General features: G+C 40.3%; 1 non-coding gene across 1 annotated transcript; it reads left to right on the forward strand.

The window, feature by feature from the left end:
- Positions 1–1,408: 1,408 nt before the first annotated feature.
- Positions 1,409–11,030, forward strand: LOC106608310 (uncharacterized). The gene is made up of 4 exons (XR_014392749.1): positions 1,409–1,690; positions 2,278–2,509; positions 7,952–8,111; positions 8,279–11,030. It is a non-coding gene; the product is annotated as an uncharacterized LOC106608310 (transcript).
- The last annotated feature ends 4,991 nt before the right edge of the window (positions 11,031–16,021 follow it).

Consider the following 16,021-nt stretch of genomic DNA (forward strand, 5'->3'; position numbering starts at 1 on the left):
TAAACCTATCAGCCAGTGATGTTGAAAAAACAATTGGTTGTGGTGCAGCATCTCTTCTTTTCAAACGTGTGCATTCTTTGTTTTCTTTTCAGCCAAATTGAATATTGATTCAATCAGAAAACCTACTGCAGCGCCCAAAAGCACCTCATTGATGTACCAGACTGACGTTTTTCTTGAAGTGTGACATAATGAATGCGTTATTCTTAAAGCAAAACACTCTTCTAAAATGCTGTTTTGTAAGGTACCCACTAAAAAATGTGGTTCACTACAATAAATACTCTGTCCCTGGTAGACCTATCGGGTCGGTTTCCCAGACGCAGAGTAGTCCTGAACTAAAATCAAATATTATATTGAGAACAACTTTTAGTCCTGCTCTGGACTAATCTGTGTCTGGGAAACATACCCATTATGCTCTAGAGGCAATCTAATCCTGTAATTATTAATAACTGGAAACTGTATGACATATCACTGTTATTAATCACTGAGATTACCATCTGGAGACTGGACTTGAGTAATGCTTTAGGCTGCCCCGGGGTCAATGCTAACAGTGGAGAACAGTTGGACACAAAAATAATGCAGTTTACAATATTTTTTATGCTAATTTTAAACTAGAATTCTTAGTCTCTACATCAATAATTTATAAATTCATGATATATTCTATTGTATGATATTTATGCAATAGAATATTGTATAAATGCTTCATGAGTTTAGTTCATCTCCTGTATCCCAGCAGATCGAACCCAAAAGCTTGTTTTACTCCAATTTTTTATAAACAATGTAAATGTAAACAAACACTACGTTACCCTCAAAACATGGTTAAAACTATAATTTTGATATAATGGATGGTCAGTCTTTGCATCCATAGCCCTGTCTATGAATTTGAGAGTGGTTACATTTCTCCAGAACCATATCCCTCAGCTTTTTTCAAAACAGATATAGGGAGTGCACTTCATAATTGTTACAATGAAGGACTCTAGCCTTAACTGTGTCAGCATCAAAACAAAAGGCACACGATTGAAGTATGAGAATATAAAGACAATAACATTTATCCGCAGCTGACATCTGGCTTTGATAACACTGTGAACAACACCTTTGTCTTAATTTCTGTCAGCTCACAATATGTGTATTTTTTCAATACATCACGGTATTATTTTGAAATACTTATGACAAATGTGTATGTTTAATTATCTAACAAATTCCACGCCAGTGATAGGAGCGCATTGTGTATCCTAATTCTACATACAACATGTTCACCAGGACTGTAACGATTAGTAATTTACGTTTTGCAACGGAAACGAGAGTTTCTACTGGACTAATTCGTAGGTAGGTCCCTCGCCGTTTCGGTCGGTTCCTAGTGAATACACCCAATGTTACAGAAAATGGTAGGAACGTTTCTTCTCCATTGCGTGTTTCATTTCGGACAATAATACAGCGTAAGGCCGGAAACATTAGACAGCGGAAAAGAAGCAAACTACAAATTTTCAAAGTAGGCTATTTCTGAGATAACTAGTTAGCAGTCATGTCGAGCACAGATATATTTCAGACACAGTTATCCCAAATTATGGGGTTATTAGTAGAATCAACAGTTAGCGAGATGGGGCGACTTCTCGACGTGTGCGCTGCTGTTTTGGAGAATAAAGACAATCGTTTCCTGAAGAGTGAAATGGAGCGTGTGAATACAACCAACAAAGTGAGTGAGAAGTGAATCGTTAAACCAATAATCTGTGATCAAACCGTAGAGATGGATAGAGGACACATGTTTTATATATATATATATATATATGTGCCATACTAAGGGTCTGTGACTGCATGGGTAGCGCCATTGAGGCTATAACCCATAGGAAACCCCACGCAGTTGACTACTTTAAAATGTCAGAAGCATGGTGGAATCGTTCAATTTCGCTGCCCATGCTAAATTTTCCTGTTGGCTACTAGAGGCCTCTGCCATTCTCTATGGGTTAAATTTTTTGACATTTAGCTAGCTAACGTTAGCCTATAACAGTGTTCCCTAACCTTGTTCCTGGAGCGTTACCGTCCTGTGGGTTTTCGCTCCAACCCTAATCTACCGCAGCGGGTTCTCATGTGAGTTACAACTGGGGTTGAAACGAAAACCTACATGAGGGTAGCTCTCCAGGAACAGAGTAGGATAGCCCTGGTCTGGAAGATATTTCTTCAGATGTTCTATAAAACGAGGCAGGCAGTGAGTGTGTATTTTGAATGGTCAGTGACGGTATCAGTAATTCAGTCCAATTGTTCTTATTATTATTAATCTTTCAGATAAAGTTTGCGTCATTCATGGAAGTGTTGAGTAAAAGCTCGATGGAGAAAATATCATTACTAATGACTGTGGACGAGATGGAGGTGAGAGCGGTGGAGAAGACTGGTGGAGAAGGCACAAGCGGTGGTGAAGCAGTAAATTTGCTTAACCCAGAAGTAAAATCACGTGTAATTATAATCAGTCCAGGAGATATTAGAGAAGCAGTTGCGACTCAAAAAGGAGCCGTAAAGGGTGAGTCATTTGTGGTTGTTTTTACATTGATTGATCATTTATGGTTGTGGATGTTCCCATAAGAGAGAGTTAAAGGACAGCAACACTGTATCTGTCCCATTAGTCTGTGTGAGCATGGGAAGCGCATAGAGAATGATAGAGATATCGCTTTGCCTTCAGAAAGTATTCACACTCATTGACCTTATCCACATTTTATTGTTACAGCCTGAATTTAAATATGCTCTATGAAGGAACCGCTCCACCATTTGCTGTTTGCTGAAATTAGAATAGTTTGCTTTATTTCAGTTTGTGACAAAACAAGCAAGTATAGTGTAAAGAATCATTGTACCACTAAAATATTGTATTTACCGAAAGTAAGAAGCAAAAACTGAACTTAAGGTAAGCATATAACTAGTGCACATAGAACATATTTACCGATCTTAGACTTGCTTTAAATGAGTGTTGGTACCATGTTTCATGAACCGAAATAAAAGATCCCAGACATTTTCCATACGCACAAAAAGCTTATTTTTCTCAAATGTTGTAAACACAATAGTTTACATCCCTATTAGTGAGCATTTCTCTTTTGCCAAGATAATCCATCCACCTGACAGTTGTGGCATATCAAGAAGCTGATTACACAGCATGATCATTACACAGGTGCACCTTGTACTGGGGACAATAAAAGGTCACTCTAAAATGTGCAGTTTTGTCACACAACACAATGCCAAAGATGTCTCAAGTTTTGAGGGAGCATGCAATTGGCATGCTGACTGCAGGAATGTCCACCAGAGCTATTGCCAGGGAATTGAATGTTAATTTCTCTACCATAAGCCACCTCCAATGTCATTTTAGAGAATTTGGCAGTACGTCCAGCCGGCCTCACAACCGCAGACCACGTTTATGGCGTCATGTGAGTGGTTTGCTGATGTCAACCTTGTGAACAGAGTGCCCCATGGTGGCGGTGGTGTTATGGTATGGGCAGGCATAAGCTACGGACCGCTAACACTTGCATTTTATTGAAAGCAATTTCAATGCACAGAGAGACAGTGACAAGATCCTGAGGCCCATTGACGTGCCATTCATCCGCTGCCATCAACCTCATGTTTCAGCATGATAGTTCACGGCCTCATGTTGCAACGATCTGTACACAATTCCTAGAAGCTGAAAATGTCCCAGTTCTTCCATGGCCTGCATACTCACCAGACATGTCACCCGTTGAGCATGTTTGGGATGCTCTGGATCGACGTGCACGACAGTGTGTTTCAGTTCCCTCCAATATCCAGAAAATAATTATACCCTTCAATTGATTGGACTTGAAAAGGTACTATAAGGTCCCACAGTTGCAGTGGTGTAAAGTACTGAAGTAAAAATACTTGAAAGTACTACTTAAGAAGTTTTTTATGGTATCTGTACTTTAATATTTATATTTTTGACAACTTTAACTTCACTACATTCATGCAGAAAATTATGTACTTTTTACTCCATACATTTTCCCTCACACCTAAAAGTATTTGTTACATTTGAATGCTTAGCAGGACAGAAAATAGTCTGATTCACACACTTATGGAGAGAACATCCCTGGTCATCCCTACTGCCACTGATCTGATAGACTCACTAAACACAAATGCTTCATTTGTAAATGATGTCGGAGTGTTAGTGTACCACTGGCTATCCGCCAATAAAAATAAATAAAAATGTAAGGAATTTTATTTTTTACTTGAGATACTTAAGTATATTTAAAACAAAATACTTTTAGACTTTTACTCAAGTAGTATTTTACTGGGTGACTTTTGACTCAATAGAAAATGAATCAAGTAAAAGTGATCTTTACTTTTTGCGTACATTTACAATTGCATACTTTTCCCATCACGGCACAGTTGACTGCCTGTCGGAGCAGAAACCAAGCCATGAGGTCAAAGGAGTTCTGAATCAGGATTGTGTCGAGGCACAGATCTGGGAAAGGGTACCAAACAATGTATGAAGCATTGAAGGTCCCCAAGAACACAGTGCCCTCTGTCATTCTTAAATGGAAGACATTTGGAAACACCTAGACTCCTCCTAGACTTGGCCCCCTGGCCAAACGGAGCAATCGGGGGAGAAGGGCCTTGGTCAGGGAGGTGACCAAGAACCCGATGGTCACTCTGACAGAGCTCCAGAGTTCCTCTGTGGAGATGGGAGAACCTTCCAGAAGGACAACCATTTCTGCAGCACTCCACCAATCAAGCCTTTATGGTAGAGTGGCCAGATGGAAGCCATTCTTCAGTGAAAGGCACATGACAGCCCACTTGGAGTTTGCCAAAAGGCACCTAAAGGACTATCAGACAATGAGAAAAAGGTTCTCAGGTCTGATGAAACCAAGATTGAACTCTTTGGCCAGAATGCCTAGCGTCATGTATGGCAGAAACGAGGCACTGCTCAACACCTGGCCAATACCATCCCTACGGTGATGCATAGTGGTGGCAGCATCATGCTGTGGGGATGTTTTTCAGAGGCACGGACTGGAAGACTAGTCAGGATCGGGGGAAAGATGAACGGTGCAAAATACAGAGAGATCCTTGATTAAAACCTGCTCCAGAGCGCTTAGGACCTCAGACTGGGGTGAAGGTTCACCTTCTAACAGGACAACAACTCTAAGCACACAGCCAAGACAACGCAGGAGTGGTTCGGAACAAGTCTCAATGTCCTTGAGTTGCCAGAGCCCGGCCTTGAACCCGATCCAACATCTCTGGAGAGACCTGAGAATAGCTGTGCAGCAACGCTCCCCATCCAACCTGACAGCTTTCAAGGATCTACAGAGAAGAATGGGAGAATCTCCCCAAATATAAATCAAATCCTATAGGTGTGCCAAGCTTGTATCGTCATAGCCAAAAAGACTCGAGGCTGTACTCGCTGCGCCAAGATTGTATCGTCACAGCCAAGAAGACTCGAGGCTGTACTCGCTGCCAAAGGTGTTTCAACAAAGTACTGTGTAAAGGGTCTGAATACTTATGTGATTTATTTTTGTAGTAAATGTGCAAAAAAATTCGAACCTTATTTATGCTTTGTCATTATGGGGTATTGATGAGGGGAAAAAACTATATGAATCCATTTTAGAATAAGGCTGTAACATAACAAAATGTGGGAAAAGTGAAGGGATCTGAATACTTCCCGACTGCATTGTAATTGATAGAGTGTAAATAAGGAAGTCTGTACAGAATACAAATATTCCAAAACATGCATCCTGTTTGCAACAGGGCACTAAAGTAATACTGCAACAAATGTGTCAAAGTAAAGTAACCTTTTGTCTTGAATACAAAGTGATATGTTTGGTGCAAATACAACACATTACTGAGTTCCACATTTTTCACGCGTAGTGGTGGCTGCATTGTTTTTTTATGTATGCTTGTAATTGTTAAGGACTGGGGAGTTAAAAGAGAAAAAACGGAATGGACTACAGCCCAACCCTAGTGTATACTGACACCTAGATTGTGTTGTTTAAACGGGTATGAAGCCACGGTTGGCGATTTACTGGAACCTGCAGTTATGGAATGTTTGTTCACAAGTATAATTCATTGGCTGATCCCTCCTGATGACCCGAATGGAATCGTGATCCTTCCTTAACCATAGGAAGTCCCACCCGGTTGACTACTTAAAAATGGTGGAAGCCCTTAATGGCAATGTCCATGCCGAAACAGGTTTTATCCATCTAGAGTCCTCTATTTAACTCTATGGATGTTCCAAGTACAGTTTCCTCTTCCTGTGTAACATCAATTATATTACAACATTGTGTACATATTTTTGTTGTTGCTACAGTTAAATAATTTGTGACCGACCGGCTTGATTTGGTCTTATGTAGCAAAATTTGAAATTGTGTGTTTAAAAAAAAAAAACATGTACATTGGGTAAAAGTAGACACTCAGAGCTAGAAAATGGTTTATCATACACTACAGTTGAGGAACAATGGGGAAAGTAATCCTGCTTTGAAAGTTGATAAACTTGTAAACTCACTTTTGAGAAAATGGCCCTTGAATGTTTTAGTAAACCTACTGGAGAGCTCTTCTTAGTCTACACCCTTTCAGCATTGTTCACACCCTCTTACACCTTAGCCCCACCCATCTCTTTAAGGATTCACATGTGAGGCCATGTACTAAACAACCAAAGATTTCAAGACTAAAGGCTGTCTATTGACAGTTGTAGCAGTGACATAATGAATGTTTTGTTGTCCGAAATCAAACTTGTTTTAATGAAAAAGTATAAACACAAAAACTACAGGCTGCATGACATTACCTGCCTGGTGATCCAAAATAGCATAACTAGTGTATTTTAACACAAATAAACCACCCATTTAAAAAATGAATTCAGTATATGTCAATCTATCAATCCAGGCAACTAAAAAGCAACATTCTAAACAATGTTTTGGTTAGTTTATAGCTTGTTAGTTAGATGGCTAGCCAGTTCAAATAATGACCATATCATATAGCTGACAGTCTTCATTTCTTTAGCTCATGTGTCTTCATTATTACAGAAAAATAAACTCACAACAAGATTATTATTTACCTGTTAATGGTGAGCCAATTACAGAAAATAGCTTACGGTTGTGAGTGTGGCGAAATAAAAGCAAGGCATTCTACTGGAGAATTTTAGAACTTGGACACAGGCCAATGAGACAAACATTATAGCCTCATTTGACTTTGGTGCAGATCATTTTATACACATTACCGTCTTCGGTGAACACCTATATCAAATACAACTTTATTTGCCACATGTACAGTATACAGAAGGTGTAGTGAAATGGTTACTTGCATAGTGGAGTCTTTTTGTTTAGACATGTAGCTAGCTAGCTAAACAATGAACCACAATCCCAACTCATGACGTTACTACCCTGCATGAATCTGCAGGTAGCTAACCAATTAAGTTCAATGTTAGCTAGCTAGCTAACATTAGGCTATAACTAGCTATGCAAATGGCTCTGAGATACAAATAATATTACTACACGATCATACACGTAACGTTAGCTAGCTAACATTAGCTAGCTAATATTACGCTAGCTAGCTAACATTACGCTAGCTAGCTTGCTAACATTACGCTTTTACTTGAAATGAAAACAACTTTCTGGCAAAGATTAAACATAATATCTGAAAATGTAGCTAGCTAGACTATTTTACCCATATACATGGATGGACGCTTCTCCCTCTGTCACGGTGTTTGAAGATGTATAAAACACCTGTCTCTGGATTACAACAGCATTCTATGTGTTCTCTTTTCGACTCCGTCTGCATATTTGCAATCAAACGCCAGAATTTTATCCATCTTCTTAGCTATCATAACCCTAATTCCACTGATTTCAAAACTCGGTCCTCCAGAAAGTGGAGAGCAACACGTTTTTTGTAGTTCTACTACTATGCCTAGTTTCCTGAAACCAGTTACATCTCCGATTTTCTTCTGCACAGCAACAACCACAATGACCTTCTCTGTTTACAGATGAGGGATCTTCTGAGTCTGATAGTCAGGAGGAGGACCATGGCCTTGCCCCCTTGCCCTCACCTTCATCAGACGAGGAATGGCTCCCTGAGGTTGATCCCAGCCAGGATGATGACTTTGACCCTCAGGCGCCATCTGCATCCAGGTTGAAGATACCCAGGTTAACCCTAATAATTCCATATGGTAGCTTTTGAAAATAAACAGATTCAGCGCTGTTGCTAACTAGCATAGCTCACATTTTTGGTTTTTAAGAATTCTTCCTCATGCAAAGAATTATGGGATATTAGAATCCTCTTGTCTTAACCTTTTTTTTTTTCTTCAACCTAGATCTGCATCGGACCCAGACAAGCAAGAAGCAAGTAGGGATGGAGAAGATCAAGATATCCAATGTGGGGATTCTGCAGATGCCGCCCACCAGGGGCCCCTCATCTGTTCCCACTGTGGAAAATGTTTCAAGGAGAAATGGTATCTGACGAGACACCTTCAGTCCCATACAAAATCCTACAGATGCTCTCATTGCGGGAAAGGTTTTAATCTGGCTAAACAGCTAGCGAAACATTCCATTAAACACCAAGAGAACACCTTCAGTTGTACCGATTGCGACGCAGTGTTTCGCCAGAAATGTACTTTGCAGTCACACAAGAAACGTCACAAAATGGAGAAAACGGTCACATGCGCAGTTTGTGAAAAAAAGTTTCTAGGGGAAAGGCACAAGTGCATTGTAAAGCGGAGGACATTCAGCTGCTCTTCCTGCCCAAAGGTCTTAAAGACCAGAGAAGGATTGTCTTATCACCAGGGAACACACTCCGGGGAGAGAAAGTATTGCTGTGAGACGTGCGGCAAAACGTTCTTCACCGCTGTGTCCTTAAAAACCCATATGATGACTCATAAAGAGAAGGATCATAGCTGTACTGTATGTGGCCAACCATTCAACAATGGACACGCTCTCAGAAAGCACATGGTAGCCAGCCACCCTGGAGAAACGCCAGAGAAACGCTTCGTCTGCGACGTGTGTGGCAAATGTTTCGCCAAAAGAGACCATCTGTATAAACACATGAGGAGACACAAGGAAGAAAAACCCTTTTCTTGTGACGTTTGTGGCAAAAAGTTTCATTCTTCGGGTAATTGCAAAAGACACGAGATAACGCACACAGGTGAGAAACTATATCACTGTGACCTTTGTGGGAAAAGTTTTACCCAGTCCGGAACCCTAACCATACATAAACTAAACACCCACACAGACGGTGAAGAAAAGCCTTCATTCAAGTGTGAGATTTGTGGGGAAGTTTTTCCAAGACGTTATACCCTAAAAAATCATATGGTCACTCACACAGGGAAGAAACCATGTCAATGTAGCGTTTGTGGGAAAGGTTTCTTTAGCAATCCTACTCTTAAAGCTCACATGCTCATTCACACAGGGGAGAAACCGTTTGAGTGTGATCAATGTGGGAAAAGGTTCACCCAGTCAAGTCATCTAAAATATCACGAGCGGCATGTGCACACTGGTGTCAAACCGTTCGTGTGCGACATCTGTGGGAAGGCCTATGCAAATAGACAGAATCTGAAACTCCACAAGTGCAGTGCTTCTGCTAAACAGTAGTCTGTGAAGTGCTTCTGCTAAACAGTCTGTGCAGTGCTTCTGCTAAACGGTAGTAGTCTAGCGTCACAACTAGATAATTGTCACCCTGTCAATGAGCAGTATATTTTTGAATGAACCCATTCCATGCTCCTCCACGTGAAGGGGAAAATACAAAAGAGAACTAACCAGGTTTCCATCCAACCGTTTAATGCGATTTAAAGTGCATGTGGGATTAAAAAAAAACAATGTAATTATGAAATTTGCTGACAACAAAATACGCTCGACAACGTCAGATCTTTTTGTGTCTGTAAAAATATTTATGCGGGAAATTGTGGTGGATATGCCTCTTATGCGCAAATATATATATATATATATATATATATATATATATATATATATATATATATATTTTTTTTTTTTATCGAAGTAAACTTGGAGTCACGTGATATGTTGTGTGCTCCTCCCACTACGACTGGGTAAACCCACGCAGTTTATTAGACTACAGATGAAATAAGTTCTGAACTTCACAGGCTGGTGAAAGAGCACGGTGATGAGCTTGATGCTCCTTTCCAATAAATATTGAGTCTTATTCTGGTGACATGATGATCGATGTTTGACTGCCGTTTTGAGCAATAAAAATTATCTCACACTTTTTTTGTCCATAATAATCTCATGTAGGTAGTTTACCCGCACTGTATCTGTGAGCTGGTGGCTAGAGCGCACATGCCATGACCAGAGTGGACACATTCACTATAGAACGCAAAACGTTGTGACAACCGTCAGCAGAGTTGAAAAGAAGATGGAATCCCATTTACCTTGTTTTTTTTATTATTATTTTTTATTCCGTAACGTTACATTGGAATTTAACTGCAAAAGTTATTATGTGCACTGTGTCATCACACACATCCTTTATCCTCAACAAGTCAATTTATGGAAACTCATCCCAGGTGGGAAAATATGATTGTTTTTATTTCAGATTTTAGAATAGTCGCAATTAAAATCTGTCTCCAATTGGATGGAAACCTTGCTATTTTAAGGGAAATAATCTGTGTAAAAAAAATTGATCTGCTTTGAGTGTTTTTAGTTATGACTGGACTCGAGTCTGTGTCCTAGCACCAGACAGACCGTGCAGTGGCTAGCTCCATCACAATGTCCTTGTGAATGTATTGATCCTGCTGCTTCTAATTGGAGACCTTCATATTGTTTGGAGTCTGTTATTGATTGTCTACTCATTATCAATCAATAGACGAGCTCATTTTCCAATGTCATCCGGTCACCAGGTCTTTATGAATTTTTTTTTTAACCTTATTTGACCTTTTGCTTTGATATCTAGATGAGATCAATGTTTCTCTGCTTTTTTATTTTTTGTTGTTGTTGGCACTCAAATGGCAGAGAAATCAAGTGACAGAATTTGTGATTTTTACCCCCAGCATAGTTGCTTTGGCTTTAAATGCAAATATTCTGTATTTAAAAAAATACAAATAAACAAATTAGCCTCTGTGTATTTGTCCTTGTCTGTCTCTTGTCCAAACCACTCTGTATTAAGATCACCATCAGTATGTCTGAGCACAATGGGAGTCTATGGGATCTCTGGCAGCATATTATTTTACATTTTAGTAATTTAGCAGACTCTTATCCAGGGTGACATAGTGCATTCATCTTAATAATGTAGGTGGGACAAACATCTCAGTCATAAACCATGTTTCCATCCACAGTTATGTGAGTACAGTCTTATGTAAAATCACAACAGATGATGGAAACAGGAAGCTTTGGTACAATTTTATGAATGCTGACGGATAAGTTGTCCATTTTGACATGGTGGGATCTTTTTGTAACCAGGTTGTCATCTAACCTTTTTATGCGAGTAAAGTAAGTCAGATAAGCATGTCACGACCAATGATTTACAATGACTTCAGAAAGAATTCATACCCCTTATTCCACACATTGTTACAGTCTGAATTCAAAATGTATTTAAAAAAGTATAATTCTCATCCATCTACACACAATTCCCCATAATGACAAAGTGAAAAATGTTTTTTGAGATTTTTGCAAATGTATAAAAAATGAAATACAGAAATACACTATATATACAAAAGTATGTGGATTTGGCTATTTCAGCCAGGTGTATAGAATCAAGGAGCACACCACCATGCAATCTCCATAGACAAACATTGGCAGTAGAATGGCCTGTACTGAAGAGCTCAGTGACTTTCAACGTGCCCACTGTCATAGGATGCCACCTTTCTAACAAGTCAGTTGGTCAAATATCTACCCTGCTAGAGCTGCCCCCAGTCAACTGTAAGTGCTGTTATTGTGAAGTGGAAATGTCTAGAAACTACAACAGCTCAGCTGCGTAGTGGTAGGTCACACAAGTTCACAGAACTAATATCAGTTCCATTGTAGACTTTTCCCTGAAATGAGATGTTGGCCGACCACGGCGAAGGGCTGCGTCCTATGACCAGCCATTAGCCGTAGTATATTGGCCATATACCACACCACCTCCTGGCCTTTTTATTGCTTAATTATAGCCGTCAAAACAAGTTAAATCAACATCCATTGATCGAAAATGATCTGGGAAGTTTAATAAGGGCAAATTATTTTCTCTTGAGACATACAGTGCATTCAGAAAGTATTCAAACCGTTTGACTTTTTCCCACATTGTGTTACGTTACGTAATGTTTCATCTTGCTCATGCGCACCATCTAGTGCTCGTTCAACTTTTGAATCGGATTTCGGATTTGACACCATATTAAAAAATATATCATTTTATTGGTCACATACACAATTGGCAGATGTTTTTGCGGGTGTAGCGAAATGCTTGTGTTCCTAGCTCCAACAGTGCAGTAGTATCTAACAATTCCCAACAATACACAAATCTAAAAGTAAAAGAATGGAATTAAGAAATATATAAATATAAACATTATTAAAGTGGCCAGTGATTCCATGTCTATGTTCAGTTGAAGTCGGAAGTTTACATACACCTTAGCCAAATACATTTAAATTCAGTTTTTCACAATTCCTGACATTTAATCCTAGTTAAAATTGTTTTAGGTCAGTTATGATCCCCACTTTATTTTAAGAATGTGAAATGTCAGAATAATAGTTGAATGATTTATTTCAGCTTTTATTTCTTTCATCACATTCCCAGTGGGTCAGAAGTTTACATACACGCAATAAGTATTTGGTAGCATTGCCTTTAAATTGTTTAACTTGGGTCAAATGTTTTGGATAACCTTCCACAAGCTTCCCACAATAGGTTGGGTGAATTTTGGCCCATTCCTCCTGACAGAGCTGGTGTAACTGAGTCAGGTTTGTAGGCCTCCTTGCTCACACACGCTTTTTCAGTACTGCCTACACATTTTCTATAGGATTGAGGTCAGGGCTTTGTGATGGCCACTCCAATACCTTGACTTTGTTGTCCTTAAGCCATTTTTCCACACCTTTGGAAGTACGGGAAAAATTTACGGGGGGAAAAAAATGTATGAAATGTATTCACTAATGTAAGTCGCTCTGGATAAGAGCGTATGCTAAATGACTAAAATGTAAAATGTAAATGCTTGGGGTCATTGTCCATTCGGAAGACCCATTTGCGACCAAGCTTTAACTTCCTGACTGATGTCTTGATATGTTGCTTCAATATATCCACACAATTTCCCATCCTCATGATGCCATCTATTTTGTGAAGTGCACCAGTCCCTCCAGCAGCAAAGCACCCCCACAACATGATGCTGCCACCCCCGTGCTTCACGGTTGGGATGGTGTTCTTCGGCTTGCAAGCCTCCCCCTTTTTCCTCCAAACATAACGATGGTCATTATGCCAAAAAGTTCTATATTTGTTTCATCAGACTAGAGGACATTTCTCCAAAAAGTACGATCTTTGTCCCCATGTGCAGTTGCAAACCGTAGTCTGGCTTTTTTATGGCGGTTTTAGAGCAGTGGCTTCTTCCTTGCTGAGCGGCCTTTCAGGTTATGTCGATATAGGACTCGTTTTACTGTGGATATAGATGCTTTTGTACCTGTTTCCATCAGCATCTTCACAAGGTCCTTTGCTGTTGTTCTGGGATTGATTTGCACTTTTCGCACCAAAGTACGTTCATGTCTAGGAGACAGAACACGTCTCCTTCCTGAGTGGTATGATGGCTGCGTGGTCCCATGGTGTTTATACTTGCGTACTATTGTTTGTACAGATGAACGTGGTACCTTCAGGCATTTGGAAATTGCTCCCAAGGATGAACCAGACTTGTGGAAGTCTACAAATTTTTTCTGAGGTCTTGGCTGATTTCTTTTGATTTTCCCATGATGTCAAGCAAAGAGGCACTGAGTTTGAAGATAGGCCTTGAAATACATCCACAGGTACGCCTCCAATTGACTCAAATGATGTCAATTAGCCTATCAGAAGCTTCTAAAAACCATGACATCATTTTCTGGAATTTTCCAAGCTGTTTAAAGGCACAGACAACTTAGTGTATGTAAACTTGTGACCCACTGGAATTGTGATACAGTGAATTATAAGTGAAATAATCTGTCTGTAAACAATTGTTGGAAAAATGACTTGTGTCATGCACAAAGTAGTTGTCCTAACCGACTTGCCAAAACTATAGTTTGCTAACAAGAAATTTGTGGAGTGGTTGAAAAACGAGTTTTAATGACTCCAACCAAAGTGTATGTAAACTTCCGACTTCAACTGTACATTCAACTGTCTAAGGTGCAGTGTTGAGTAACCGGGTCGTAGCCGGCTAGTTATGGCTATTTAACAGCCCGATGGCCTTAAGATAGAATTTGTTTTTCAGTCTCTCTGTCCCAGCTTTGATGCACCTGTACTGACCTCGCCTTCTGGATGATAGCGGGGTGAACAGGCAGTGGCTCGGGTGGTTGATGTCCTTGATGATCTTTTTGGCCTTCCTCTGACATCGGGTGCTGTATGTTTCCCGGAGGGCAGGCAGTGTGCACCTTCTGGAGAGCCCTGCGGTTGCGGGAGGTGCAGTTGCCATACCAGGAGGTAATACAGCCCGACAGGATGCTCTCAATTGTGCATCTGTAAAAGTTTGAGGGTTTTAGGGGCCAAGCCGAATTTCTTCAGCATCCTGAGGTTGAAGAGGTGCTGTTGCACAGGATTCATCACACTGTCTGTGTCAGTGGACCATGTCAGGGATGTGTACGCCGAGTAACATGAAGCTTTTCACCTTCTCCACTGCGGTCCCATGGATGTGGATAGTGGCGTGGTCCCTCTGCTGTCTGAAGTTCACAATCAGCTCCTTTGTTTTGTTGATGTTGAGGGAGAGGTTATTTTCCTGGCACCAGTCTGCCAGGGCCCTCACCTCCCTGTAAGCTGGTAATCAAGCCTACTCCTATTGTCTGCAAACTTCATGATTGAGTTGGAGGAGTGCGTGGCCATGCAGTCATGGGTGAACGGGGAGTACAGGAGGGGGCTGAGCACGCACCCTTGTAGGGCTCCTGTGTTGCGCATCTGCGTAGTGGTGTTGTGTCCTACCTTCACCACCTGGGTGCGGCCCGTCAGGAAGTCCAGGACCCAGTTGCACAGGGCGGGGTTCAGACCCAGGGCCCCGAGTTTAATGATGAGCTTGGAGGGTACTATGGTGTTGAAGGCTGAGCTATAGTCAAATGAACAGCATTCTTACATAGGTATTCCTCTTGTCCAGATGGAATAGGGGAGTGTGCAGTGTGATGGCGATTGCATCTTCAATGGATGGGGTGGTATGCAAATGAAAGTAGGTCTAGGGTGTCAGGTAATGTGTGTGATGATGTAGTGAGCTCTAGCTAACAGATGGAAGATACAGTGCTGGTGTAGACTACTACTACATCATGAGATTATGGATAAAAGAGACAGATGATTTTTATTAGTCAAACGGCAGCAAAGCATCGATCATCATGTCACCAGAATAAGACCCTTGATATTCCATTGGAAAGGAGTCATTGATTCATTTTTTAGGTATTTGAGTTGTTAAACATGAATACTTAAAATACATTTCGTCAATCTGACATGATTTCTAATGATTATTTCTCAATTCAGTAGTGTTTGAATAACAAGTAAATATGTAATAATCATTTCAAGTAAAAAATAACCTGTTTCCATTAGGTGTATTCTAACTACTGTCCAACATTGAATTAAGTATATATTATTTGCATTTTTACCACTCTGAAGTTATTTAATCTCTTGCCTAATAAACTGCATGGTTTCCTGAGTCATAGTGGGAGGACCACAAGCCATATCCTCGCATGACTCCAAGTGTGTGTTCGTAAATTCACTCTGGCTATCTACTCTGATTTCAGAGCACTCGTCTGAGTGTGCCAGACTGCAGAATAACTGATGAATTTACAAACGCTCAACACCTGTTGAATATGGCCGGTGTCAGTAAACTTTAGCAAAAAAGCCACCACCATTTATTGCATAATTAATTGTATTGGCACAAAAGATCCCACCATGTAGGGTGTGTTCCTAAATTAAATCTGGAGTGCCAGAGTGCCATCTG

The sequence above is a fragment of the Salmo salar genome, chromosome 06 (assembly GCF_965601325.2).
Source record: "Salmo salar chromosome 06, fSalSal1, whole genome shotgun sequence".
NCBI lineage: Eukaryota > Metazoa > Chordata > Actinopteri > Salmoniformes > Salmonidae > Salmo > Salmo salar.